The following is a 27,995-nucleotide window of genomic DNA, read 5'->3' on the forward strand; positions in this document are numbered from 1 at the left end:
CCTTAGAGGCAAAAAATTTCCATATTAAAAAACGTTTTACTTACATTTTTAAAGCTCAAGGAGTTTTTGTCTCATTTTCCAGAAGTCCCCCCTGGCTAGATATTGTTGAAGTACAGGTTTACAAGTTTAATGAGGTTTTAGTTTATGCGCAATTATTTCTTACAAATTTTTTATGTAAATGATTATATTTTCAATGAAACATGTTGACGCTGTTCTCTGCCTGTGCTAAGTTCCGTGGAATATCAAAGCCATAAATCTAACCAAGTTGTGTTTCTAACTTGGCCCTTTGATATCTCAAAATTTGGCTTTTGTAAGATTTTGTTTGGGGGCGCTAGTACCAAACTTTTTCGCATTAAATGTCAGCAAAGTTGGGCACATGCTAAACAGAGGCACTGGGATTTGTGATATGCAGAACAGATACATTAAACACACACACATCCACCCATTATTTTTTATATAACACACAGACAAACCCCACTCTGACATTCATACCACACACACCCACACAATTAATATCTGCATAATTTATATCCAATTGCCTCAATATTGCAGCCCCAAAATCAGAAACCATGAAAAACGTGATGTATTTGCTTTATAGGCCAAGGGACCTTAGAAAATGGCAGCCATTTGGTAAAAAAAATAAACGACAACAGCATGAAAAGTACTGCATCATTTCTATGTTTAAATGGTCGCTGAAATTTCAAAAATTGCATTATTAGATTGGTTTCACAATGGGGACACTGGGTAGGCTACTGTACAATACGGCGTTATTACCCGGGAAGAACGGCTTGACAATATAAAATTCTAACGCACTCACAAAAAACACCACCTTGGCCAAAATTATATGCTGTTGGCATTAACAAGGGCAGAAAATAATTAAAATAATGTCGTTACTACAAGGTGCTTTATCAACTTAGCACCCCAAGAACTTGAACTTTACCACCATTTGCATCAGGTGACAAAAACCTTTGGTTAAGTATGGTTTACTAGCTAAGTTGTTAATTACGGGTTTAGTGCTTTTTGTATGAACTTTCTTTTTTCTCATTGGAACAGTGAATAATATAACTTTAAATCTTTATCTATTTGCAATTAGGCTTATGCATCTATCCAGGCTACATTATCCATACTTTTGGCTTTCCTAGTCAGCAGAAGCAGAAAACTACAAGTTACGGTGCAGCACTTCCACTGCATTTAGTAGGGAGCCTGACCTTCATTTTATTTATACAGATATGAAGTAAATACACATGAACAAATGGAGAAAGTATGTTAGTTTTTTCTCATTAAAAACTGTTTAAACAGCTTTAACATGAAAAGAAACTATTATAGATGTATTGAAGTGACTCCTGGTAACTGTATAAACATTATGGATTTATCATGTACTCATTTAAATTAAGTTGATTTTGAACTAATAAAAGTTACATATGCGTAGCTTTAAACAATGCACAATCAACAGTTCCGTAGAAGATGAACTATACACATAATACTTTATAAAATGTAGTTATTGTAAAATTTTATCATTTCATAAAAGTCCTTCATTAGGCTCATTTCTGACACTTCGTTCCGATTCACCTTACGTCAGTGAGCATGAACTGGTAGGAGGCGTTGTCGGAGATGGAGAAGATGTGGAGGTGGAGCTTCAATCCTCTTTTTGTGCCAACTCCCCCCCCCCCCCTCCCCCCCTCCCCCCGTATCCGCCCGACAACAACTGCTCCCCCCCCCCCCCCCCCCCCCCCCCCGTACACTGGGATGGGGCCATTTGTATGGATTGACAGTGCCGCAGTAACAGGCCAGAGTAGGTCTGAAAACGGCGATAGATCGTCCCAGTTTTTACAATGCTGCCGGCCCATACGTAGAATAAAAACATGGATTTACTTAGACTTACATAGATCATCCATGTCTGCGTAACGCTCTTTGAGGTTAAAAAAAGCACAGCAGGTTCATTGAGGTGGGTCATCATGGCCCATGTCCTCAATTTTGTCAAACTTGGGAGGATTCATGGGGAAGATTGTCATCTTCTTTTACTGTGACCAGTCTGTAATGAGACATTGATTAGGACTTTTTTGTAGCACACATTTGTACACTATTTACATGAAGAACTTTAACCCTCTGAGCATGTTTTTGATTTTTGTCACATGATACTTACTTTTTCCACTGTGAGTTTTGACAGTAGCTTTGCCACCCTCTTACTACTAAAAAAAAGACAAGAGTACCCTTCAGGTACATCTCGTCTGGATCTACCACAAAGAACGCCGTTTTAAATAGCATCAAAGGGGGTGTTACTGAGCCTCGATTCTCTCTCTTTCTGTTTATCCGGAGGTAAACGGGCGCCGCCGGGCCCGAAACACTCCATTTCACCTATCTCCCATGATGGCACTTTCGCTGTGGAGTTAAAGTATTCACTTTAACACTGGCTTCGTAGTATTTACCTTTTACTCTGCTCAGGTGTTGCATATTATAAGCTGGACATCTTGTCATAATAATTACAACTATTTTAATCAGCTACTTGTATTGGTTTACCTTTTATGCTGCTCCACGAGGAAAAAAAAAAAAAAAAAAAAAAAAAACAAAAACTACCACCAAAAAAAAAAAAACTGGTCAAGTACGGTATGGATTCATTTATGGATTCCTGCAAAAAGACCAAGAGGTAGTTTTTAGTAGAATTGTATTTGCATCTGCCATTATGGGTGGCAAGTATATATCCTTTTGATTCAAGGACACTTTAGTTGTTCTACATTAATTCTTTTTAAAAAAGCAAACTGACTAATTAAAATGGGCATTTCTCTCACCTTTGCCCTGGCGGTCACTGTATGTTCTTCGGGGGTCAGGGCTTGCCATTTATATAGTGTCCATTACTGAGCACTCAGCAGAATAGTCCAGCCAGATTGTGGTCATGTTATTTTACTTGGTGTGATGTTTTCCTCTGTGCCACTGGGAAATAGGAAGATAATGGTTCATTCATTCAATATGAGAGAATACTGTTCATATGGTGCACACAGACAATGGTGTTTGGTTATAGATATGGCATAAAGTTTGTCAACACTGTGCTTTTGTTGGCTGTAATTTTGCTTATTACTAGTTTTTTTCTATGGCAAATACCTGGCCGTCTTCGTAAATTTGAATGTCACTGAGTCCTATTCCAGTGTGAGCATCTTTAAATAAAGGAACTTGGCTCAGAAGAGAAACTCTCAGATCCAAAATCAAAGTGTCACCAGTATTCTGTTTCAGGTGACAGCAAGACCTTGTAACTTATAATTTATATGCTAGTTAAACCTTTTAATGACTTATAAAACGCATATGTGGCTTCCTATGGTTTAAAAGCTTAAACGTGTCATGCATCACACGAGCTCATGGTCTTGCATTCATTGATACTGCCTTGAACATCTTCATAGAAGTGTGAGTTAGGCATGCGGGGTTCTAGGGAATAAAGGTGTTTTTTCGTGATAAAACCATACTCTAACTTTGTTGTTTCCTGTTGTTAGTCATTGTCCATGCAGTTCAGCTTTTTCCACGACTTCTCTCCCATCTTTTGCCAGCAGGAGCTAAAATTAAAATCAGAAAACCTAAAAGATTTATTGTCAGCGATGGAATGGACTGTAACAGTTATCCTCCAAATGAAAAATAATATCTCTAACAGGTTTTTTTAAATTGGGCAATTAAAATCTCATTAAGTCCATGGGATGAAATAAACTGGACCCTCATAGTGATATTATGACTCACGCAAAAGTTATAACAGCCGTGCTATATGGAAAAATCCTAAAAATAGCACAGCACAGGGCTGCTGTTTTGTTATTGAGGTTTAGGTCACTATCCATACAAAGGTAACAGTGAAGGCTTGAAGGGAACACAATCAGTAAGTCTTGTTTACCATGAGTCTTGTTTTATCTTATAAACCTTGGTTGACAGGTATTTTATATTGAAAGTATTTTTGTCTTGTTTGGAAGGAATGGCAGTAATTTTTCTATGCTTGGCTAAACTATGTGTCTCTGCTGTTCAAATGAAAAAACTATCCTGTGGCTTTGCTAGGCATCCATGTAAGTACAAATTGCATACGATGTGAAAGAAAAATTAAACTTCAGTTACTACCGGACTGCCATACTCTTTACAAGTTCTGCATTTTTTTTGATGTAAAGTTCTATGCTATTTCTGTCTGCTGGGCTGGGTTATGTTTAAGTGAATGCCCAACCAACAGCGATAGACCCAGCAAAGTGAAAAGACTATGGTCTTTGTGAAAAATCATGATTTTGACAGTGTAGTGCTTAATTTTTGTACCGAGGGTGGTAGAACATGTTCCAGAATCCATTACCTGGGCCTTGAATTTTGTCAATTTCCTCTTCCTTTTAGTCAAATCGAATACCAGATCAACTGGATGTGGCCAGTTAAAATCAAAATTCCACTGCTGAATTTGAAAGGGAACTGATTCTCCAATTCTGAATTTTGCCTAACCCCTTAAAGTTGAGGATGCCATCAGAGCAAATGTGATTGTACGAAGAATTCTTAATGGGGAAAGAACAAGTCAAGTCACCTTTATTTATATAGTGCTTTATACAATACAGCAAGTCAAGTCACCTTTATTTATATAGTGCTTTATACAATACAAGATTGTGTCAAAGCAGCTTTACTGTGTTAAACAGGAAAAATGGTGTTTCAATAATGCCAAAACAAATTCAATTCTGTTGTAAAGCAGCTTTTTTTGTAGTATCTGTTCTTATCAGTTTAATATCTGATACGTCCCCTATCCGGGGGCTACATATGAAATTGATTTTTTGGATCATGGGAGCTGGAGACGGGCTTGCTCAGTCCACTCCAATTGTTTTTTTTTTGGGGGGGGGGGGGGGGGTGGGGTGGGGGTGGGGTCATGTTGCCTAATGGTTAGAGAGTCAGACTCTTAACCCAACATGTTGCGGGTTTGAGTCTCGTACTGGCCAGGGATTGTAGTGGGGGGAGTGAATGTACAGCGCTCTCTCCCACCTGTCAATCATGAATTGAAATGTAAATTTTCTCTACCATAGCCTTGCGCTCCAGAGGCGTTTCAGAGAACTTGGCAGTACATCCAACTGGGCCTCAAACCATCCATGACAGTACGTGTAACCAACCATCCCCAGCGACGCCCATCCAGTATCTTCACACTCCAGATGACGTGCTGAGACCAGCCACACTTTGGACATGCTGCTGCAACAGTTGGTTTGCAATAAACCAAGAATATTCTGCACAAAGACTGTCAGAAAACCATCTAAGGGAAGCTCTCATCTGCATCCCTCGTCGTCCTCATCGGGGTCTTGAACTGACTGCAGTTCGTCGTCGCAACCGCTTGAGTGGTCAAATGCTCACATTCGATGGCGTCTGATGCACTTTGGAAGAGGTGTTTCTCTTTACGGGATGAATCCCGGTTTTCACTGTACAGGGCAGATGGCAGACCTGCGTGTAGGCGTCGTGTGGGTGTGGCATTGTGGTCGGTGCTGATGGTCAACGTTGGTGCGATCGAGTGGCCCCTGGTGCTTGGTGGGGTTTATGGTATGGGGTCAGGCGCTATGTTATGGACAATGAACACCAAGTGCATTTTATTGATGGCATTTCAGAACGTATACAGAGATACCGTGACGAGAGCATGTGAGGCCCATTGTTGTGCCATTCATCCATGACCCATCACCTCATGTTGCGGCATGATAATGCACGGCCCCATGTTGCAGCAGGATCTGAACACAATTCCTGGAAGCTGAAAACATCCCAATTCTTGCATGGCCAGCAATACTCACACGGACATGTCACCATTTGAGCATGTTTGGGATGCTCTGGATCGGTTGTATACGACAGCATGTTCCAGTTCCTGCCATATCCAGCAACTTCGCACAGCCATTGAAGAGTAGTGGACCAACATTCCACGGGCCACAATCAACACCTGATCAACTCTATGCGAAGGAGATTTGTTGCACTGCGTGGAGGTAAACCTGGTCGTCACACACCAGCTATTGACTGGTTTTCGGAGCCCCCTGGACCTCCCCAATACAGTAAAACTACACATTTTTAGAGTGGCCTTTATTGTGGCCAGCCTAAGGCACACCTGTGCTATAATCATGCTGTCTAATAAGCAATTTGATATTCCACAACTGTGAGGTGGATGGATTATCTCGGACAAAGGTGAGTGCTCACTAACACAGATTTTTAGACAGATTTGTGAACAATATTTGAAGAAAATAGGCCTTTTGTGTACATAGAAAAAGTCTTAGATCTTTGAGTTCAGCTCATGAAAAATGGGGCAAAAACAAAAAGTGTCGCGTTTTATAATTTCATACAGTTTTTTATATCAACTATGCATTCGATAATTAACACCTTTTTTTTTCTTTTTTCAGAATTTAGCAGTAGGAAATTACTATTCATACAGTTTTTTATATCAACTATGCATTCCATTTTGTGAATTGGTATGTTTCACTTGAGCCACGAAGAAATATAGAGCTGAGTTAATCATGAGCATAACAGTGAATGCTAACACCAACCTAATAAATGTCCCAAAGGTAACATATGAAAAGTGAAAAGCAACAATCATAGTACTGGGCCTTGTGGTACTCATTTCTGTACTTGTGATCAGATATGAAACCCTTCTCAATCACTCCCTGATGATTGATGATGGTCAAATAAGTAAATTTGAACCAATGCCATTCAGTTCCACTAAAAGAGACTTTGTTGTAGATGAGAGTTGAATGCAACCACTAACCCTCACGTATCACTGATAGTATAAATACAACCATGATCAGATGATAAAGCAGGTCATTTAGTAACTGATGAGAGCAGATCTCAGTACTATGAAATACCCACAAAATAAAATAAGAGCATGTGACTTATCTGTCAATCAGATGCCACCATGAAATTTTGTGTTGTTACTACACGCAACGTAGAGTTATCTTGGGTCCAGTTCGATTAATATTCAAATAAAGTGATGTGTGATTAAGACACCCAGTGCTCTGATGCTACTGTAACTGTTGTTGGTTAACAAAATTGTGGTGTCTGTTAAACATATAACATAAAAAACGCTGTTGCGTTAATGAATTATGAATATGTTGGCTACCATAATAATATTTAATGATAGTTAATATTTAACTTTACATGATTATTTAATAATATTTCATTAACTTTTAGAGGAAATGACAAGAAAAAGGTCTATCATAAATGTGAACATGATTGGGGTGGTCTGGGTCTGGTTTTATGGTCCCAACCAATGATCACACACAAACCCTACGCCCTTGCATTTTTACTATTGTTCTGTATACTGCATTTTTCCTCAGTGTTTTTGACCAGAACAAGATGTTTTTGGGACCTTCACGTCTTGGAGCCAACATGTCTGTCCCTTAATTAATTGCTGATGTTCTCTTGATCTTAAACAAACACCTGGGCAGGGTACAGTGTACTATCCGTGCATTCCTCTGACTATGAGCAGTCACTGGGATTAGCGCCGCTGTGCGGTTGCCCTCACAGCCCAATCTGCACTCACTTAAAACCAGGAGGACCGTTCCGCGCGGAAGTCTGGTTGGTGGTGCTGAATCAGGAAGCGACCAGGCCCTGCAAGAATATGTGACAATCCCAAGTTATAAGGCGCGCAGCGTCCCGACAACCATCTTGTCTTTTAGGCCCGAACATCAACTTCTCCCAACTCAGATCATATCTGATTCTGCCGTGACAGGTAATGACACCTATGAACAGCATAGCTTTGAGAGCAACAGAGGAGGCACCTATGCGGGACAATGCCTTGGACAGTTGAGCGAGCCGCACGGGCGCAACATATACGTGATAGGAGTCCGAGGTGGATGAGGACCCACCACGACTACCAATTATGGCGTGGCCAAGCATCTTGCCAGTGAGTTGGACCACCTGATCTGATAACCCACATAATGTTTTGGGTTCTTTTTTGTTACTTTTGCAATTGTGTTCTTTACCACATCGCGGCCTCATGGATTGTTTTTTAAAACAGTGATTGAGAATGTGATTATAAAATTAGGAAATGTGGAAAAAATAATGGAGAATCAAAGTAAAATTATGCCTTTTTAATGGACACAGGAAAACTCAGCACAAGACAGTCATATTATATGCTTGCTTGTAGGTGTAGTTTCTTGTCTTCATTCTTCATCTTTAGTCTTGAAATGCAAAATAATATAATTAGATTTTTTTGTTTAAAATGTTTTAAAAATTGTATGTGTCAAAAGTCACTTTTTGTCTACATAATTGTCATCTGTTCCCTTACGAAAAATAAGTTTATTCAAGTGTGCTATTAGTATACTTCTTTTTAAACTAAAAAATAGTAAAGTATGCTTTTTGTTTACTTTGAATGTACTTCTCAGAAATAGGATTTATGTACTCCTCAGAAATATACATAAAATGACATTTTAAGTGTACTTGGCTTATACTCTACAAAAAAAGTCTAAATATACTTGAGCTTTAATTCTAAGTATACTTAATAAAATAAACTTGAAGTATACTACTTTTTGGTAAGGGTTGTATACTCTCTTCCCAGCTTCACCGGCTCTTTGGTTTCAGCGCTGGCTGACCTGGGACCTCAGCAATGTCAGCGCGCCTAATGAGACCCATCCGAGCTCATGCTGCACATTCCTGTACCTGGACAGGTGAACAGCACCTGTTGGCCAGGCTCCTCCCAAGTTAGCAGTGACAAGACATCCAAACCCCCTTTCAAGCAGCGGCATTCATGGACCTGGAATGTAGTTGAATAGAAAATGTCAAAAAATTCACATTCAAGACCTTTGACATTAGACGTACAGCTTCTTCAGCCTGGCGCTGTAGGCCTTCACTTTCAGCTGCAGTTTGTATACCAGAATCCTGCAGTCGGATCACATCTTTTCTTTGTCTTCCTCAGGTCTTTGGGTGTACAGTATTGTTGATGGTCTTAGTTTAAACTATGTATATTATAAATGAAATGAACGTGTCTTAAATACAGTGTAGTTTTACCTGGTAGGTGAAGCTCCTTCACTCTCCTGTATATTTGCGCATCCGCACAGCATCGGCCACGTCTTGGCAGCTTCAACTTCAAGCCCTACAACTTCAAGCACATTCGGGAGAGAGGGAGTGTTGTCATCTGTGGAAAACTCTACCATGCCCAGTTCACATAAGTCTGTATTTAGCTTGTAATACACCATGGACTCCCGAGGTTATGGAGGTGTCTTTTTCCACCCTTCATGGCCCGACTCTCAGCCTCATCCAGAAGGTGATGCAGGTGCTTTGACAGTCATCTCCACCCCTGGTTCTTCTTCATCCTCTCCAGATGAGCACTGAATTGTCCTGCTCCATTCTTCAGCTCCTCAGCCATCATAGCAGCCTGAAATATAGTCCAACTCAAATGAACAACAATCTAGCCAAGCAATGCCTTCCATGAAGTTCCCTGAGTTCCATGGCGTGGCCAATAGGGCAACGTTTTCCACCTACTGGCAACTGAACACCACGGTGTTGGAGTCGTACTATTGGTGTAATTAGCAGTTTGTGGAGTCACAGGAAGACCAACCAAAAACAGACATTCTGACCTGAACACACAGTAGAATAAATGTTTATCTCGCCTGTTTTCTTAAATTACTGCATAACAGGTTGTAAATGCTTTAGTACAGTCAAAAAATGCATACAGCTCCTTTAATGCTTGATTTCATTCAATTCCCAATTTTTGTTTTGCTGGCATTCAGCTGCCACAAATTGTTCGCTGGAGATTACAACAGCTCTGCGCCGCAACTTTGCGGCCCGCACCTTTGTGCCCCTGTCTCCACACCCCCCTCCATGTTCCCCTGCTTCCCTAGACTCCACCCCGATGCACGCTTTAACTCCTCAGTCTGTGCCTTGTAAACACGGTATTTATTGGTATAAGTTGCTCGTCATTGGTGTGCACCTGGGCTTTTAAGTCTTATTATGTTTGATGCATGAACCAAACTTACTCAAGGATGACATTTTTGTAGCATGCCTGCCAACCAAACTATTGCAGTTATTGTGGCATAAGAAACATGTTTTAACAAGAGCTATTCAAATATAGTGTCCAATATTATTATCACTACTCATTCAAACTCATCATTCTACAGGGATGATACTTGAGTTGTTACTCGGACGTGACGGAGATGTTTCTGGGCCTCAGCAGACTGGGGTTGCAACTCAGCTGGACCTCATCTAATTCAGATCTCCCCCTCCATCTTTTTTGGGACTTAAGGGCATCGTTTCTGCTTGATACTCAGAATCAGATCTGAATGGATCCATTCACCTCTTTGGATGTCCTCCCTTGATCTGTTCTATCTCTCAGCTTCTGTCAGCACAGGATCCTGTCAATAACGCCTCTTCACGGTCTTCAGCTCCAGATTCTGCACAAAAGAATCTTGGAATCTTCTCTCAGGCCCTTGTGTGTCTGCAAGGGGGAAAAAAAAAAGTAATAATTGACTTACAATTTAAAAATTGTCCAAAATATGTATTTATGTGCCTGCCGAGGTAAGGGGCCATTTCACATTGTGATGTTTAAGATAGAGACACTAGCTTTATAACTATAATAATGTTTTGAAACCACTACATATACATTGTTTAATATTTAGTCAAGCAACAATGTAATGTTAATAGGATAGTAGTAAAGGAATGGCACCTCTCTGCCTCTTCAAGTGCAGTCTGGATCTCTCTGATTTCTCAGGACTCCACTGTCTTCTTGGCTTTCTCTAACTCATGAATGCTCTTTCCAGTCTCTCCAAGCTGCTCAGTGAGGTCAGAAATTTCCTCTGAAAGGGTTAAGAATAGCAGAATTGTAATCAGAATTGAAAACTTACTGTTATAATGCTTTTCTCTTTTTAATAATTGTTTTAAAAAAATTGGCATTTACGTTGCAGATTCTTGTTCTCCCTCTTCTAGGTATCAAGGTGGTCAAGAGCTTCTTCATAGGAGTTCTTCATTTTGAACAGCTCAGTGCTGAGAGAACGAGCTTCTTTCTGTGCACCTTCTAGTTCAGCCTGGCTTTCCTCATACTTCTGTTTCCACTCTGCTAGGACCTGAAGAAAAAGGTAATCATTATTAATTAGCCAAGTCAATGGATCAAGATTTAGATTTAAAGATTGTCCACATCATTCTCACCTTGTCAAAAGTTTCTCTGCTTCTGTCAAGGTTGGCAGCCAATGAATTTGCCCTCTCCACATCAAATCATGAGGTCCTCTACTTCACCTTGCAGTCTCTGCTTTGGTCTTTTCCCAGAGAGGCACACTTGAGTTCACCGCGCTCAAGGGGGACTTCTTCAGCATCCTGCAGACGCTGGGCAAGTTTTTTCCTGAAGAAAGTGGTATGAAATGATGAAATCAAACTAATATTTGTGATATTAAATGTAGGGTGCTGAGACACTTTGATCTTTTGCTGTATTTACTTTTGGCTTCCTCAAGCTCGGCTCCTTTCAGTGCGCTGGATGGCCTCAGTCTCATATTTGGTTCTCCACTGAGCCACCTCACTGTTGGCCTTAGACAATTCCACGCTGGAGTTCAGCTTGGCCTGCTGCTCCTCCCTCATACTGCTCTCTGAGCAAGTCACAGTCATGACGTGCAGACTGAACCGCAATGGTCCAGAGCATTCTTTGCCTGCTAAGGCAGTATATTCTCTGAAAGCCCCAAAATGTTTACAATCATACAATTACTTAGATTATCAAAACTTAATTTTCAAAATAATAACTCATTAATTTTGTATAACTCCCTACCTTTACTCTTCCTCAATATGCCTTTTGAGTTATCCTCAATTTGCGCGTGTATAAAAGCCTGTTTTTCTACTAGTCTAGCTGTGAAACAAGTGCTTCCTTTCTCTTCCAGTTGGCGGCTAAATTCACCTTGAAATCACAGGTAGAAATATTACTTTGAAATTAATAACACAGAAATCTTTTTACTCCATTGTTTGTTTAGGTTTTTTCCCATGTGCTTAGACTTACTGCCAGGCTTATCCATTTTCACCTTCCTTGAAGTCTGGGGGGAGGGCATTTATGTCGTTCATCGACTTGGACCGTGACTATTCACTTCATATCACTCTGCTGTCTTCCAAGAAGCGCACCATCTTCCGCTAAATTAGCTAAAAGAGAGTGAGAGGATTATTATGAATATGGTGAGTAAAGAGATACGTTTGAACGGCAGTCTCATATGAAACGTCCCAACCCCACCTGATCATTATGTATATACAATTTGTTTAGCAACAGCCTCATCGTTGCGATGATCAATATCACCGTCTAATCTACATCGTGTATTTCCCAAAACTCTTCTCTTCTCCAGTTTGCTTGAACAGCTTGAGAGGTTGTCGATCTGGTTCTCCAGAGTTGCAGGTTCATGCTGAAGGTAGGACTCTTCCAGTACGAGAGAAGCCTCCCTCAGCCCCCCCGCACCAGGTCGACCCCTACAGATCCCCCCCCCCCCGCCCCCCCCTCAGATTCGTGTTCTTGCCCTTTTCTCTCTCAACTGAGCAGTCCACTCAGTGGCACCACCCCAGCTTCCTAAAGCCCTCTCGCTGATCTCTTTCACGTTCCCTGGGAAACGAAGATCAGCTCTCAAATGCTTCTCCATTTGGCACGAGTCAGATCGCTCCTCTGCATCAATTATCCTCTTCCAGCTCCATCGATACGGGCCCTAAATGAGAAAATATTCTTTACTGATATTTGTAATGTGGATTTTTCAAGCGATGACACCACTTCACCATTCACTTATCAGAAAGATAGCGGATAGTGCTCACCTGAGTTCCTTTGACGGAGGAACAGTCTTTGGTGGAGCAAAGCTTCAGAAGACGATCAAAGCTTGCTGCGAAAACTGAATTATCTCAAAGTCCTTCCTGTTTTTAAGTGATGTTGGTTAAAGTAGCCAAATATCTACTTGTGTCTTTATTTACAAGTTCAAAAATCTGAGGCCACTCACACTTTTTGGTTCCCACATTTCTCTGCATTGCTGTTTTCACTTTCTACCCGGTCCTATTTGACCTCCATGGGCCAGTTTAGGATCCCATATTAGGATCAAATAAGTGCTGACATACTCACAGCTGTTCTGCAGCTGAAGGGTCGTTTTTTCTCTTGAATAAGTGACACCTCCTCAAGCGGTCCTTCTTTTTAGCTAATGCCTTGTCAAAAAATCCTCTTCCTTTTTCATTAGTTTTCCTTCATGGCTGCCATTTCTTTCTCAGTTTCTGCACTCTTCAGAAGAGGCTTGATCTTGAGGGGTAGAGCTTCATAGCAATGGCCAATGTACTTGAATTAAATGAATGAACGGATGTTGTATTGGATGGAATAAATTGATTCTCTGTGTAAATTGTAATCAGTAAATCAGTCATTATCACTCTGTGGTACTAAAACAGTTGTGTTCCAAACAGTTTTGTAAGTAGATTGTACCTCCTTTCCATCATTTTGACAAACTCCTTCCCTCTCATGACGTATCCACGGCACAAAGGCCTGAGTCATGGTAACGAGCGTTGCTAGTTTCTCATCTCTCATCTCCTCAAAGGTGTGGAACAGAGAGATTCGAAAAGGTCATAGATGTACTCTTATTCAGCCTCAGGATGCATTTCGATCCTCAGTTTCCTCTTTCTTGGCAGGAGTCAGTTCAGAATTTTGATTTCATCCTCATCCTACAAGTATCTGTTAACGCTCGATTGCTCATATGTTTGGAGTATGCCTCGGTCGCCATGACATGGGATATAGTTAATGCCTTTGACATGTCTCCTCCAGTGTTAGCCCCGGCTGCTGTGGGGGGATCTTTATGTGGGCCCTCAGCGCTGCCTACTGTACCGCAGTTACTGGCTGTTAGAAGATCATTTTGTTCTGCCTGGATACAAGGGGATCACACACGTTTTAGATCCTCAGAAAGACTCCTGCTTTGAGAAAAGATGCCTTTGTTAATCTTGCTTTCAATTTTGCTCCAAATGTTCTACCTGCAAGAATCTGATTGTTGATTTCTTTTTCACTCCTCTGCACTCTTAAGGAATAGAAGTATTGGTATGTCTTTAAGGCGCATTACATTCTCAGGTTGAAATCGGCTTGTTTTTCGGAGATGATTTAGCATGCAGTATCGATGTCATTGCCTGTGTGTATTTCCCCATATTGGGATAAGAAAACTTTTTGTTTCTTTGTTGTTGCCCCTGCCTCAAAGGGAAGCATGGCTACTTATTATGTATGCAGCTGTGCTACTCTAGCTGTTATCAAAAATTCCAACCATAATTGAAGTCGGGACTTCTCTCAGACGAAACTGGACCGTGGCTGCCTTCCCTGAACATATTCCTGAAGGACTTCAACGCCATCCGGATGGGGTTAGCGAACAAGTCTATCACTATATCTCTGAAGAGCACCCTGAGACGACTATGAAAGCGGCATCAATAATAAGGGCATATATATCTAATCTACAACTGTTGCGAAGAAGCCATGAGGAAAGCCTGTCGGATGGCGTGCTGATGTGGCCTGGGTATGCATCATATATCGCCCTAATTACTAATGATGAGGTTCGGTTTGATTCAGCTGATTCAGTAATTTCATTGGGGAAAAAAATCTAACTTTGACTCTAAATTATACATAGCTAGAATTGAGAACTCTCTGCATGAGAGACAGTCTTTTTTTTTGACATTTTCGCACTTGTAACAGTTGTTTTTGACATGGAGGCTGGATGGAAAGTGTCCAGTACCACAATAGTGGCTGGGTCCATCGTAGATTTTTTGTGTAAATCTTAAGGGAAAAACTTGACTGGCACCAAAGCTAAGCTTTGAACGATGGTTCCTTCTAGGAAGAATTGCAGGACAATGAGAAAGTCCCTGCCGGAAGACGACTGAATTTCTCTCAAGTCATTGTTTGTAGCAGTCTAGAAAACTTTCTGAACATCGAAGGGCAAAGAAGTTGAAATGTTTCTGGTCAAAGAGTGGGTGCGTTTTGTGTTCATTCACAAGAACGCCCTTCACGGCTGGTGTCTCCATATATTGCTTTCCATCATTGAAGACCTTAGGTCCGATACAAACGAACGTCCCGATTCTTACTGTTGCGCTCTGTCGTTCCTATGCAACCATGCCCATCTTTACAGGCGGGGAGCTTTACAGGGGCCGTATGGCTGTGGATTATCTAAATGAGATGTAAATGGGCCCTAGGTGTAACACTGCTCCCAGCTAGGTATGATGGAACAGGCCGTGAGAACTGCACAATCTTCAGAGGCCATTAGGGTTTCCTCCCTTTTGAGTGCTATTCTTGTGAGTTGCCTAGCATCAAATGGCCACAACTTCTCCAAATATTATCAGATTTGTGTAGTTGGGTTAGCACATCATCAGTTGGAAAATGCTCAAAGCTTGGACTTTACTTTCAGGATCTATGAAATAACTCAAAAGGGGCCCAGAACTGCACTTGTGTCCCTACATTCCGTGATTGGTCACATTTGTCTACAGCAAAAGTTTAGATGCCGATGTGTGGTGTAGCATATAAGCATTTAATTTCAATTGGAATTAGACTAATGGAAATAGGCCATGCTTATTTATAATTTAGAGTGTTTTTTGGTTTTGGTGAGTGCAGGGATATTTACTAGGTAACTCACCTTGGGTGTGTCAAACTTGTATCGGGTTGTGGTCAACATCAATAGAGCCCAAGAGTTTCTCTGGAAGGCCTTTTTTTGTTGTCAATGAACTGTCCTCAGGGGGATGACACTAGCATTTAATACTTTGCTACCTAGAAGACATAAAAAGTAAGATTTATTTTTGGTGAAGCCAAAAATTTTGAAATATAGTTAAGATTAGGTGGTGTATTATCTCTAATGTAATAGGCTGAAACAGGTGTGGTGTCCTTACCTCTCTTGGAAGTCACCATACGAGCAACATAGATTCTGCTGGGGTCGAAACCCTTCCTGCAGATTATGGATTTCTGATACCCTCCAGAACACCATTACACCTGAGCTGGTGGAATAACCCCAGGAAGTTCTCCATCAGACCCTGCGAGCAAAATATTGTTAAGTTCGAGAGATTTTCAAAACTGTGATGCAATTCGATTCTTTGGGGTTCAAGTTTACCTGGAGTCTGGATTCAGTAGGAATCAAGCAGCGCACAAAGTGAGGGTGTTTGAGTGCTCCTTAGGTTAGTCATCAGCTACCCAAGGTTCCTGTGGGAAATGTTATGAGGATTAGTTCAGTTTTTAATGGAGAAGTGTTAACATCCTGCATAACAAAGAGAGAAATTATGTTACCCTAAAAAGTTGCAGACACAGTCTGGAAGGAACCACCCTTCTTCTTGCCTTTCTTTCCACCGCCGCCTCAGCTGTTTTATGCAAAGAAATGTTATTATTGATTTATGTGCTATATTAAGCTGTTCAATAGATTGATATCTGATATTGACAGCTAGTAACGCTCTGTCATCATCGTTCATTAGATATACTTAAATGTTTATGAAGGTAGCAAGTGTAGAATATGTGATCACTTAGTGTGACTACATTAAGATACAGCTATCCTTCTCTGTTTGCAACGTCAATTGAAAATTGAATATAAGAAGAAATTCAGGAAATGCAGATGCTCATTACCTTCAGCAGCTCCATGAGCGGCATTACAGGAAGGCCAGCACTTGAGCGATGACTTTTGGTAGAGTTGCACGACAGAGTCATTCAGTGGGATCCTGTGTCTTGTCCAAACAGCCAACAATGGAGTAGTCCACAGTGCCGGCGTTGTAGTGCACCAAGAGACGAGAAGTGAGGGCCTCTGCCTTACCTTTGTAGGCTTCGGGTCTTCTGGAAAGCTGCACATTTTCCCGATGCTGGTTCATGCAGCTTGGTTTTGAAGCTTGTGTCTGTTGCCTTGGGGAACATGCACTTGCCGGCTTCAAGGATGGGAGAAGATACCCATTGGATGTTGAAGACAGAAATAGTCACACTTAAGTACAGACACAAATGAGAACAGTCATTTTAATTTACAGAATATCCTCTTACCTTCTCAATGAGGGCTCAATGCAGGCAGCCAAGTCCATAACCAAAGTCAATGAACTCCCATTCAATGCCTTCTTTCGTTGTACTCCTCTTGCTCCAGAACAAACATGTGGTGGTGTGAAGAACTGTTGCAGTTTCTCATTTGTGAAGTTGATGCAAAGCTGCTCCAAGCTGTTGAAATGATAATAAAACAGAGAGGCAAGTTCTTACTGCTGACTGTTATCTTTCATATCTTAATTCTTTCAGAGACATTAATGATGATACTCACATCAAAGATCTCAAATCCAGCGACCTGTCCAGCCCACCAATGAAGAAAAGAACGTCTAGGCTGCTTGGTGTCCAACATCTCATGTGATACGGACGACCATCCACAAAAAAACATTTTCTCATAGATAGACTTGCAGAGAGATGAGACTGCGTTGTTCACTGAGAAATTCAAAAGGTCAGTTGTAAATTGATATTAGACTTTTTATTTTAATGTTTTTCTGAATATCTATGGGACATTTCTAGGTTTTTTAATCTATTGATAAGGTAAGTTATCACCTGTGGTACTGTCTGGCCTTTGGTCACCATCTCATTCCCGACCTTCACTCTGGGGAAGGAAGCACAGAGCTTTCAGCATGTCAGCAGAGTTAAGGCCCAAGAGGTAAGCAATTTTATCAGCCACTGAGGAAAGAACAGTTTTATGCATTACTTTCACTAATGAAGTCAAATGTTTGCATTCTAATTTTGTGTTTGTAAATACACCCTACCCTCAGTGCACGTCAGGTCACAGCCTGCTCCTCTCTTGCTTCTGTTTGAACTTCATGTTTAACATGATGCATCACAGCACCTGTCAGCTTGTAGATGCTGATTTTCTCATCAGCAGTGAAGCCCAGAATGTCAATGGCAGTCTGTTTTTACTTTTTACACAGACCAAATAAAATGAGAGTGCATTTATATGCAGTTTTATATTGCATGTCATGCAGTATTTACACCAGTTCATGCTGTTGTTCTTCTCTTTTAATTTAATGCCAGATACATTGCTTGTAATCTGAATATAACAATAGTAATAATAATAAAAACTGAGTTGTCCCACATACATCTGTGGCAATGAACTCTTCCACATCATTGATACTCTGACAGTGATTTCACCCTGGCTGATCATTGGATAGTCATAAGGGTTTGGTGGGGTGATGAGCAGGGCCTCTATAAAGAGTTGATGTGCAGCATGTTAACAGTGCTCTCAAACTAAGGAAATAACTGAAACACACAATCCTGTAGATTTCTCACCGAGCAGCTCTGGCTTGTGTCCAGTCATGAGCTGGTAGAAGATGTGGAACTCCTCTCAGCAGACAGCTGGAATGTTACTCTGGACTTTCAGCAGATCTGTAAAAAGTGGTTGAAAAAAGTTCAATTGAGTTCAATTGATTATTTGTTGTTGTTAGTCTCCAAAATAAAAATATTTGGCTTAAAACAGTATAGACTCACAAGTTTCAATATCAGCTGAGGCCAGTTTTCCAGTGGTGCCAAAGTGAATCTGATGAAATTTACCCTACAGAGGTTGAAATCATTTACAAAAGCTCAACTGTTTAGCAGTTTTAAAAGTGTGACTGATGTTGTACAATGTTATAATGATTCATAAGTGCAACTTACAAAACGAGAGGAGTTGTCGTTCCTCACAGTCTTGGCATTACCATAAGCTTCCAGCAGAGGGTTGGCTGCCACGATTTGGTCCTCCAGTGATCCCTAATGTAATTGATGGGCAGTAGTTAGTAGATATGAGGTGAAGCACAAATACTGTAATCAATAACACCGTCTAGAATAGGTATTTACTAACCTGCATTTTTCCAGGGACTGGGCTCTGGCTTCTTCGGTCCAGACATCGCACCAACAGTTGCAAAGTACTGAATGACACGTTTTGTGTTCACAGTCTTCCCTGCACCAGATTCTCCACTGGAGATTGATACAAGATCATGTTTTAGTCATACACATTTTCAATAAATTTATGTATATAATTGAAAAGCTTTAGCTTATTCCATCAGAGCAGTATTTACTCACGTAATCAGGACAGACTGGTTCTCACGATCTGAAAATAAACCGTGGGATGTTATCAGGGTTTGCAGAATAGGTTTAATAGGTTGCACTCTATATTAACTTGAAAGTAAGTGTTTGTAAAGTATTTTTAGTAGAGATGACCTCCACTAAAGATTTTTCTGTTCAAACTAGTAGTCATTCATTTTAAGGCATTAGTCAACTAATCGCACATTTATTAACAAATCATTTAAATATAATAATGAGACTTTAATTTCCTACATTGCCTATTAAGTGCTTAAGCGCGCACATAAAGCTTACCACAGCACACTGGCAGAAGTAATGATCAAGAATGTGCCAGAGAAAAACAGTAAGAGAGCTGCATTAACATTTTTATAAGTTATTGAAAAACGACTGCTTTCTTTGCTTTCAGTTTAAGGGATGAATTAGGCAACACTGACCTCGTCATCTCTGCAGCAGTGTATGCGCCTTTATGCATGTTTCATATGGATTACATAATCTGAGAATACTTGTTTTCCATTTGAATTTTCAAGTATACACCAGAGTTTCTTTAATTGTTTTTTTTTTTGGATGTGCTCAATTTCACAGAGACCAAGATGGCAGAAAGCGCATCTTGTTTGCTTTCATTATTTTAGGAAAATTGTTTTGTTGTTATTGTGAGTGCACACAAATGAGTCTTTACAGGTTTGAAAGTATTACTCTTATCTGTATGACCAAAAAGAGGGAGTATTTTAAGAGCGCCTCCATCTGTCCTGCAGTGAGCACTTCAAAAACGCACATTTCTCTAGGTTAACGTTAGATTAAGCAGCCATGTAAAGTTGCTGCTACTAACATTTTTCAGATGATAAGCCATACATTTACATTGATTCTACATTATTCCTGGTTAACTCTGTCAAGCTACTTTTAAGCAATCTGTATTGCATAAAGCACTATAAAAATAAAGATGACTTTACTAGAATAATGCAGAATAATGGTTCCTATAAATAACTAAATTAATGTATTCTTGAACTTTATGAAAGGATTTGCATCAGTTGAAAACCTCAGCAAGGTATGGTTTACTAGCTAGTTGTTCACTAAACATACAAAAAATTGAGCATAAAACATTATCAGTCCTCTTTTATACTTAGTAAACATTTTTATTTTTTGCACAGTAAATTAAATAAAATGGCATACATACTGTTTGCATTTACCTTATTTATGTTAACATCGTCACAATTTATACAATTTATAGGCAATGAATTATACACTACTACTTCATAGTAGTTATTGTAAAGTGCATTTTTCTTTTTTCTTTTAGTGTCAAAGTGCATCTTTTTAATGCTCGTGTATTGACACACTTCCAGAATCCACTTTACCAGTGAGCATGAACTGGTAGGCGTTGTCAGAGATGGAGAAAGATGTGAGGTGGGGCTTCAATCCTCTTTTTGCCTCTGTATCCAGCCACAACAACTGCGTCGTACACTGGAGCCACTTGTATGGATTGACAGTGACGCAGAACAAGCCAGAGTAGGTCTGAAACAGAGATAGATAGTCCAGTTTTACAATGCTGCCGTCCCAAACTAGGAAATAAAACATGATTTTCTTAGACTTACATAGATCATACATGCTGCGTAACGCTCTTTGAGGTTATACAGCACACAAGGTTCATTGAGGTGGGTCATCATGGCCATGTCCTCAATTTTGTCAAACTTGGGAGGATTCATGGGGAAGATTTCATCTTCTTTTACCGTGACAGTCTGTATTGGACATTAATTAGTAATCAGAAGAAGGATGAGACTTTTTGTACAAATATTTGCAAAATATTTTACTGGAGGACTCAAGCACAGTAACATATGAAATAGTTTTTTATATGATATGATACTTGATACCATGATACTTACTTTCCCACTGTGAGTTTTGACAGTAGCTTTGCCACCCTCTTTACTAACAAGAGTACCCTTCAGGTACATCTCATCTGCATCTACCACAAAGAACGCTGTTTTGGCATCAAAGTGGGGTGTTCTGAGCCTCGATTCTCTCTTTTTCTGTTTTCCGGGAGGTAAATGGCCGCCGGGCCCGAAACACTCCATTTCACCATCTCCCATGATGGCACTTTACTGTGGAGCAGAAACTGACATCACAATACTGACAAACTTAATTTGGTTCACTTTTTAACTTTAGTTGAATGTTTCATTTTATTTTTCGGCCTAACCTTTAACTACCTTTAACCACGACTCTAACTTTAATTTATTTTACATGAAAATGTTAATTAATTCATTAATTCCAATTATTAAACTTCCCAAAAGATTACATGCATTGTCATCATCATTTTTTTTGCAAGTCAAAATATTGAATCTTTCATTAACACTTTACCTTGTACAGTGCTCAGAGAGAAATAACAGCTGTCACGTTCAGGATTCTGAAAACAACAACGGTAAATAAACAAACAAACAAAAAAAAGAGTATTGCATGATGTTTTTTCTCTACATAGGTTAGACTACATATGTCAATATATAATTTCAGAAATAGACACAATAATTTTAGTTTTCTGAAACTACAAACAAATATCTTACCCACCTTCGATGGGCCACTGTGCTACAATCAGAGGCTGTCATTTATATAGTGTTGTTACTGGACAGTCAGCAAAACTGGCAGCTTGATTTGGTCATGTAATTCTGCTTGGTTTTATGGTAATGTAACTCTGTCCTAGTGGAAAATAGAAAGACAGCAAGTTGCCATTCATTTTTTTGGCTTGCTATAAGATGCAAGGTTTTTAGTTGTTATTATCATTTACTTCATCTAAAAACAATTTTCTACACAATTTTTTCATCATATTGAGATGTTTTCATGTTAAAGAAATAGCATACTCATAGACTTTTGGATTATGTACTTTCATGGTTTAAAACAGTTTTACAATCCATACTTTATGTAGGCTGTATGTTGTTTAAATGTAGGTTTTCTTATGTGAACTTGCTTATTTGCAGAGTTTAATTTGATGTCAAGTCTTATTTCAATGTTGCATCTTTAAAATTAATGGAACTTGGCACAGAGGAGGAACTTGGTTTGGATGTGGAGAAGCAGTCAGCTGTCACTGGTTTTCAGTTTCAGGAGTGACAGCAAATCCAACAAAAGCTGATGACTCAAAGCTTTTACTTTTAAAAAAAAGTTATATACAACTTGCTTTTTGGGGTAACCACTTGATCACCTGATGTCATACACAATTATGACCTTTCCTGTTTTCAGCATGTTTCAGCATTTGTTTTTTTGAGAAACCATTTCCTCTTCAAAGTCACATAAAGTCACATAACAGTGTTTGCATATAATGTCAACTTTTCGCACATATTAGTTTAAATCTTTTACAGAATCAAGAAAAGCTTGCTGTATGTAATTATTTAGTTCAATCTCAGGCATGTGAGAAGAGATTTTCTTCTTGACTAATTTGAAAAGTTTGGCTAGCAGGACCATTAAAACCTAGAAGATTTATTACCAGAGATTTTCCAAATGGAAAATAATATCTCTGGCAGATTTTTTATTGGACAATTAAAGCTCAGTGGTCACTGCAATACTAATCATGTTTCATAGTGATATTATGACTCTCAAAGTTATAAACAGCATGTTCTTATATGGAGAAAACATTAAATATAGCACAGTGAGTTCTTCTGTTAGTACTGGGGGGCAGTGTGGGATCTAATGGTTAGAGTGTCGGACTTGTAACCCATGGTCATGGGTTTGAGTCTCGGTACCGGCAGGGATTGTAGGTGGAGGGAGTGAATGACCAGTGCTTTCTTCCACCCTCAATACCATGACTGAGGTGAGACCCTTGAGCAAGAACCGAACATTCAACGACTCCCCAGGTGTGTGTTTGTTCACTATTCACTGCTGTATGTGCACACTTGCGTGGGTGAAATGCAGAGCACAAATTCTGGACGTCACGTCCTTTCCTTTTCTTTTTTATGAGGGTTAGAGCACTCATTCAGGCCACAGTGAAGACTTACCTGACCTATCATCACTCCACCAAGATCTCTCTGTAAGTACATTGATTTTCAATATCCTGTTTGCCTTTAATAACAGTAATGAAGAGTATATGACTTGCTCCAGATTGTTGCTTGTTTAGATGTCAAGATTTTTGGCCAAATGGTTCAGATCACAGTGAATAAAGCTTAAATGCATTTCTATGTGAATATGGTATGGTTTGCAATTATACCACATTTGTTCTAAATGCACAAATTATTGTGTCTATTTCTGAAATTATATATTGACATATGTAGTCTAACCTATGTAGAGAAAAAACAACATCATGCAATACTCTTTTTTTTGTTGTGTTTGTTTATTTACCGTTGTTTTTTTCAGAATCCTGAACGTGACAGCTGTTATCTCTCTGAGCACTGTACAAGGTAAAGTGTTAATGAAAGATCAAAGTTTTTGATCAAGTCAGAATACATATGCAGTGAAGTATTTTCAGAGTAAAATACAATCTTCGTACAAGTAAAATAGTCAAGTCAGAATACAAGCAACTAAAACATGCTACATTGGTAGGCTGTGAAAGTTGTGGAGCAACTTTCTGAATGATACCAAAATATCCAGTCAACAGTCATTCCGTGGCTGTACTGAAGATGCCTTGTTAATGACAGAGATCCGAGATGAATGGAAATTCTGCTTCAAGGTAAGTGGAAAGTGGCAAACTGAGTGTGTCTGCCTCCCGAACAACGCTAGGTAGATTGTTCTTAAGTTTGGGCACTAAATAAGAAAAGGATCTGCCACCCGCAGTTGATTTTGATATTTTAGGTATTATCAAATGGCCAGAGTTTTGAGATAGCAGTGGATGTGAAGGACTATAATGCGATAAGAGCTCGCTATAGTATTGAGGAGCTAAACCATTCATGACTTTATAAGTAATTAGCAAGATTTTAAAATGTATTTAACTCACTGGGAGCCAGTGCAGAGTTGACAGAACCGGGCTAATATGGTCATAAATCCTGGTTCTAGTAAGAACTCTAGCTGCTGCATGTTGGACCAGCTGGAGTTTGTTTAGTAAGCTAAAGATGGAGAAATATGATCTTACAAACATTAGAAACATAGTTTTCAAATGAAAGATTGCTATCAAGTAGAACGCCTAGGTTCCTAACTGATGTCGAAGAATTAACATCAAGTGTTAGACATTGTTAGTAGGTTATTTTTGGTCCAATACCTTTTTCAGTTTCTTTTTTTTTTTTATTAGTAGGAAATTACTAGTCATCCAGTTTTTTTTTATATCAACCATGCATTCCGTGAATTTTGCGAATGGGTTTGTTTCATCGGGCTACAAAGAAATATAGAGCTGAGTATCATCAGCATAGCAGTGGAAGCTAACACTGTGTTTCCTGTTGCTATCTCCCAAGGGTAAAATGTAAAGTCTGAAAAGTAATGCTCCTAGTACTGAGCCTTGTGGTACTCTATACTGTACTTGTGATCAATATGATACCTCGTCATTCACTGGTACGAATTGATGACAGTCAGATAAGTAAGATTTGAACCATACCAATGCAGTTCCACTAATGCCAACATAATATTGTAGTCTATTCAAAAGAATGTTGTGGTTGATAATGTCTAAGATCCAGTAGGACTAATAAAGAGATACAACAACAATCAAATGATAAGAGCAGGTAATTTGTAATTCTGATACGGTCTAAATCCTGTCTGGAAATCCTCACAGATACCATTTCTCTCTAAGGAACATAGTTGAGATGATACTGCCTTTTCTAGTATTTTTGACAGAAAAGGGAAATTTGAGATCGGTCTGTAATTAACTACCGTCCACAACACCGGAAAATCTTGCTTTCTTTCACTTTTGTTTCTGCTTTACATTAATGCCTTAAAATAAGATAATGTATCTTACTTTTGAAACTTCTCATTTTGTACTGCAATATTGTTGGTTCTAATGATAAATAGCTAAGCCTTTTTGAATAAAAGTGTCAGGTGAATGGATACTATAAAAGTTTAAAAGAAGTTTCATATGGTGGACATCAAAAAAAGAGGACAGCATAGAGATTGTATGTCATTTTATTGGACACACATGAAAACCCAGCACAGTCATATTATATGCTTGCTTGTAGGGTGTGGTATCTTCTCTTCATTCTTCATCCTTACTCTTGAAAATGCAGAGAATAACAATTTTGTTGAAAAATATTTTAACATGTTACATATAAACTCTAGCTTTGCAGAGTACAGCTCGACAACATCAAGCATTAAATGTCTCATTTTAAAACTACTATGTGCCTTTGTTACCTTCCCAGCGTCACGGCTCTTGGCTCTCAGCTTGTTGACCTGGGACTCAGCGATGTCAGCACGCTCCTGAGCCTCCTCCAGCTCGTGCTGCACCTTCCTGTACCTGGACAGGTGAGTGTTGGCCTGCTCCTCCTGTTATGATGACACAAGATATCCAACCCCTTTCAGAGCATTGCACTCATGGCACTGAATGTATTGAATAGAAAATATCAAAACCTCACACTTAAGACAAAAAAACGACATTAGACTTACAGCTTCTTCAGCCTGGCGCTTGTAGGCCTTCACTTTCAGCTGCAGTTTGTCTACCAGATCCTGCAGTCGGGTCACGTTCTTCTTGTCTTCCTCAGTCTTTGGGTGTAAATGTTGTTCATGGTCTTAGTCAAACTATGTATATTATTAAGAAAGGTGGTACATTTCTAAATCCAGTGTAGTTTTACCTGGTAAGTGAGCTCCTTCACTCTCCTTTCATATTTGCGAACTCCTTTCACAGCATCTGCACCACGTCTCTGTTCAGCTTCAACTTCAGCCTCCAATTCACGCACTTCAGTAGAGAGTCATTAGCCCCTTTCACACAGTAATAAGAGTAATTGCTGTAAAATTTACCAGAACGACTTTACTGGAAAATTCAAAAATGCGCAAACATACCAGTATGTTTTGCCAGTCTGTTCACAGAAGATCTCTTAATGGTAATTTATCTGTAATTTTCTAGTAAAGTCTGTATGTGAGAAAGGGGCTATTGTTATCACCTGTCAAATCTCTACCATAGCCAGTTCATCTAAGACTGTATTTAGCTTGTAATTTACCCTGGACTCCAGTTTCTGGAGCTGTTTCTTTCCACCCTTCATGGCCAGACTCTCAGCCTCATCCAGACGGTGCTGCAGGTCTTTGACAGTCACCTCCAGGTTCTTCTTCATCCTCTCCAGATGAGCACTGGTGTCCTGCTCCTTCTTCAGCTCCTCAGCCATCATAGCAGCCTGAAATATAAGCCAATTCAAATGAACTAACCAATATAGACAGAAATGCCTTCCATGAAGATTCGCTTTGTTACCACACGCAGATAAACAAAGTCAAATAACTGTTTAATTTAGAATAGAGCAACAGAATGTAAGCGCTCACATCAGTGATAGCCTTCTTGGCCTTCTCCTCTGCATTTCTGGCCTCCTGGACTGCATCGTCCACCTCACCTTGAACCTGGACCAGATCAGCCTCAAGCTTCTTCTTAGTGTTAATAAGACTTGTATTCTGTGGGATTTAAGCAGGTAGTTTAGTGTACATTTAACTAAAACTCTGTAATCATGTAACATGAATTTTGCTCCAAGTATATTTTTTCTGTACTTGTGAGTGCAGCAGTCCCACACGCTCGCTGGCATCCACCAGCTCCTGCTCCGCCACTTTGCGGCCTCTCTCTGTTTGCTCCAGTGCAGCTCTCAGCTCCTCAATCTCTGCTTGCATCAGGTTATTCCTGCGCTCCACCATGGCCACATGCTCCTTCATGTCCTCCTGTCCTCTGACAGCTTCATCAAGGTGCAGTTGGGCATCCTGTTGCATTGTTTATTTTATTTATTAGTTGTATGTTTGATTCATTTAATTCATGTATCATATTCACCTAAATGTGTGTTTCCAGTTCCTCATTCTACAGAAAGATACCTTGAGTTGGCCTTGAACGTTCCTGAGCTGTTTCTGGGCTTCAGCAGCCTGGCGGTTGGCATGACTCAGCTGGATCTCCATCTCATTCAGATCTCCCTCCATCTTCTTTTTGACTCTCAGGGCATCATTTCTGCTCCTGACCTCAGAGTCCAGAGTGCGCTCACTCACGATCACTCTTTGGCTGTTTCTCTTGATCTGTTCCATCTCCTCGTCCTTCTCAGCAAGCTTCCTGTCAATCTCACTCTTCACCTGGTTCAGCTCCAGCTGCACACGAAGAATCTTGGACTCTTCATGTTCCAGGGTGCCCTACAAAAAATTATTATTTTGACTTAATTCTGAATTAAATTTGAGTTTTTTTACATTTTGTAATACATACATTTTTGAATAATAATAAAAAAAACACAAAAAAGCAGAAATTACGTTTTTCATTTCAGGATTTAATTCCACTCCATATTCAATGTTTTAATATTATTAAAAGCAATGTTGTCATAATGCTCATATTTTAGCAAAAGAATGGCACCTCGGCTTCTTCAAGTGCAGTCTGGATCTCTGATTTCTCAGACTCCTCCACTGTCTTCTTGGCTTTTTCTAACTCATGAATGCTCTTTCAAGTCTCTCCAAGCTGCTCAGTTAGGTCAGAAATCTCCTCTAAAAAGTTTTAAAAGCAGAATTGTAATGTTCTGTTTTAATCCATCTCTTTTCTTACATGCTTGGTGTACAAATAAAAGTGGTATTTACGTTGCAGATTCTTGTTCTCCCTCTTCAGGGTCTCGAGGTGGTCAAGAGCTTCTTCATAGGAGTTCTTCATCTTGAACAGCTCAGTGCTGAGAGAACGAGCTTCTTTCTGAGCACCTTCAAGTTCAGCCTGGCTTTCCTCATACTTCTGTTTCCACTCTGCTAGGACCTGGAGAAAAAGACATTGTTATTTAGCCAAGTCCATGGCTCAAGGTTTAGATTTAAAGATTGTCCACGTCCTTCTCACCTTGTCAAAGTTTCTCTGCTTCTTGTCAAGGTTGGCAGCCAATGAATTTGCCCTCTCCACATCAATCATGAGGTCCTCTACTTCACCCTGAAGTCTCTGTTTGGTCTTTTCCAGAGAGGCACACTTGGAGTTCACCGCTTCAATGGATTCTTCAGCATCCTGCAGACGCTGGGCAAGTTTTTTCCTGAAGAAAGTGAA

General features: G+C 39.8%; 1 long non-coding RNA gene and 2 pseudogenes across 2 annotated transcripts; 1 reads left to right on the plus strand and 2 right to left on the minus strand.

The window, feature by feature from the left end:
* The first annotated feature begins 4,666 nt into the window (after positions 1–4,666).
* LOC122149097 lies at positions 4,667–4,817 on the plus strand (annotated as a pseudogene).
* A 3,201-nt stretch (positions 4,818–8,018) lies between these two features.
* LOC109054285 overlaps positions 8,019–27,995 on the minus strand; it is a 31,756-nt pseudogene continuing 11,779 nt past the window's right edge.
* On the minus strand, positions 20,981–21,496 carry LOC122149033. Of its 2 annotated transcripts, none has more exons than XR_006162802.1 (3): positions 21,482–21,496; positions 21,278–21,323; positions 20,981–21,021 (listed from the first exon to the last, which is right to left on the minus strand). It is a non-coding gene; the product is annotated as an uncharacterized LOC122149033 (long non-coding RNA). The 2 variants fall into 2 exon arrangements; XR_006162801.1 differs by having other exon boundaries at positions 21,478–21,492.

Source organism: Cyprinus carpio, chromosome A20 (assembly GCF_018340385.1).
Source record: "Cyprinus carpio isolate SPL01 chromosome A20, ASM1834038v1, whole genome shotgun sequence".
NCBI classification, from domain to species: Eukaryota; Metazoa; Chordata; class Actinopteri; order Cypriniformes; family Cyprinidae; genus Cyprinus; species Cyprinus carpio.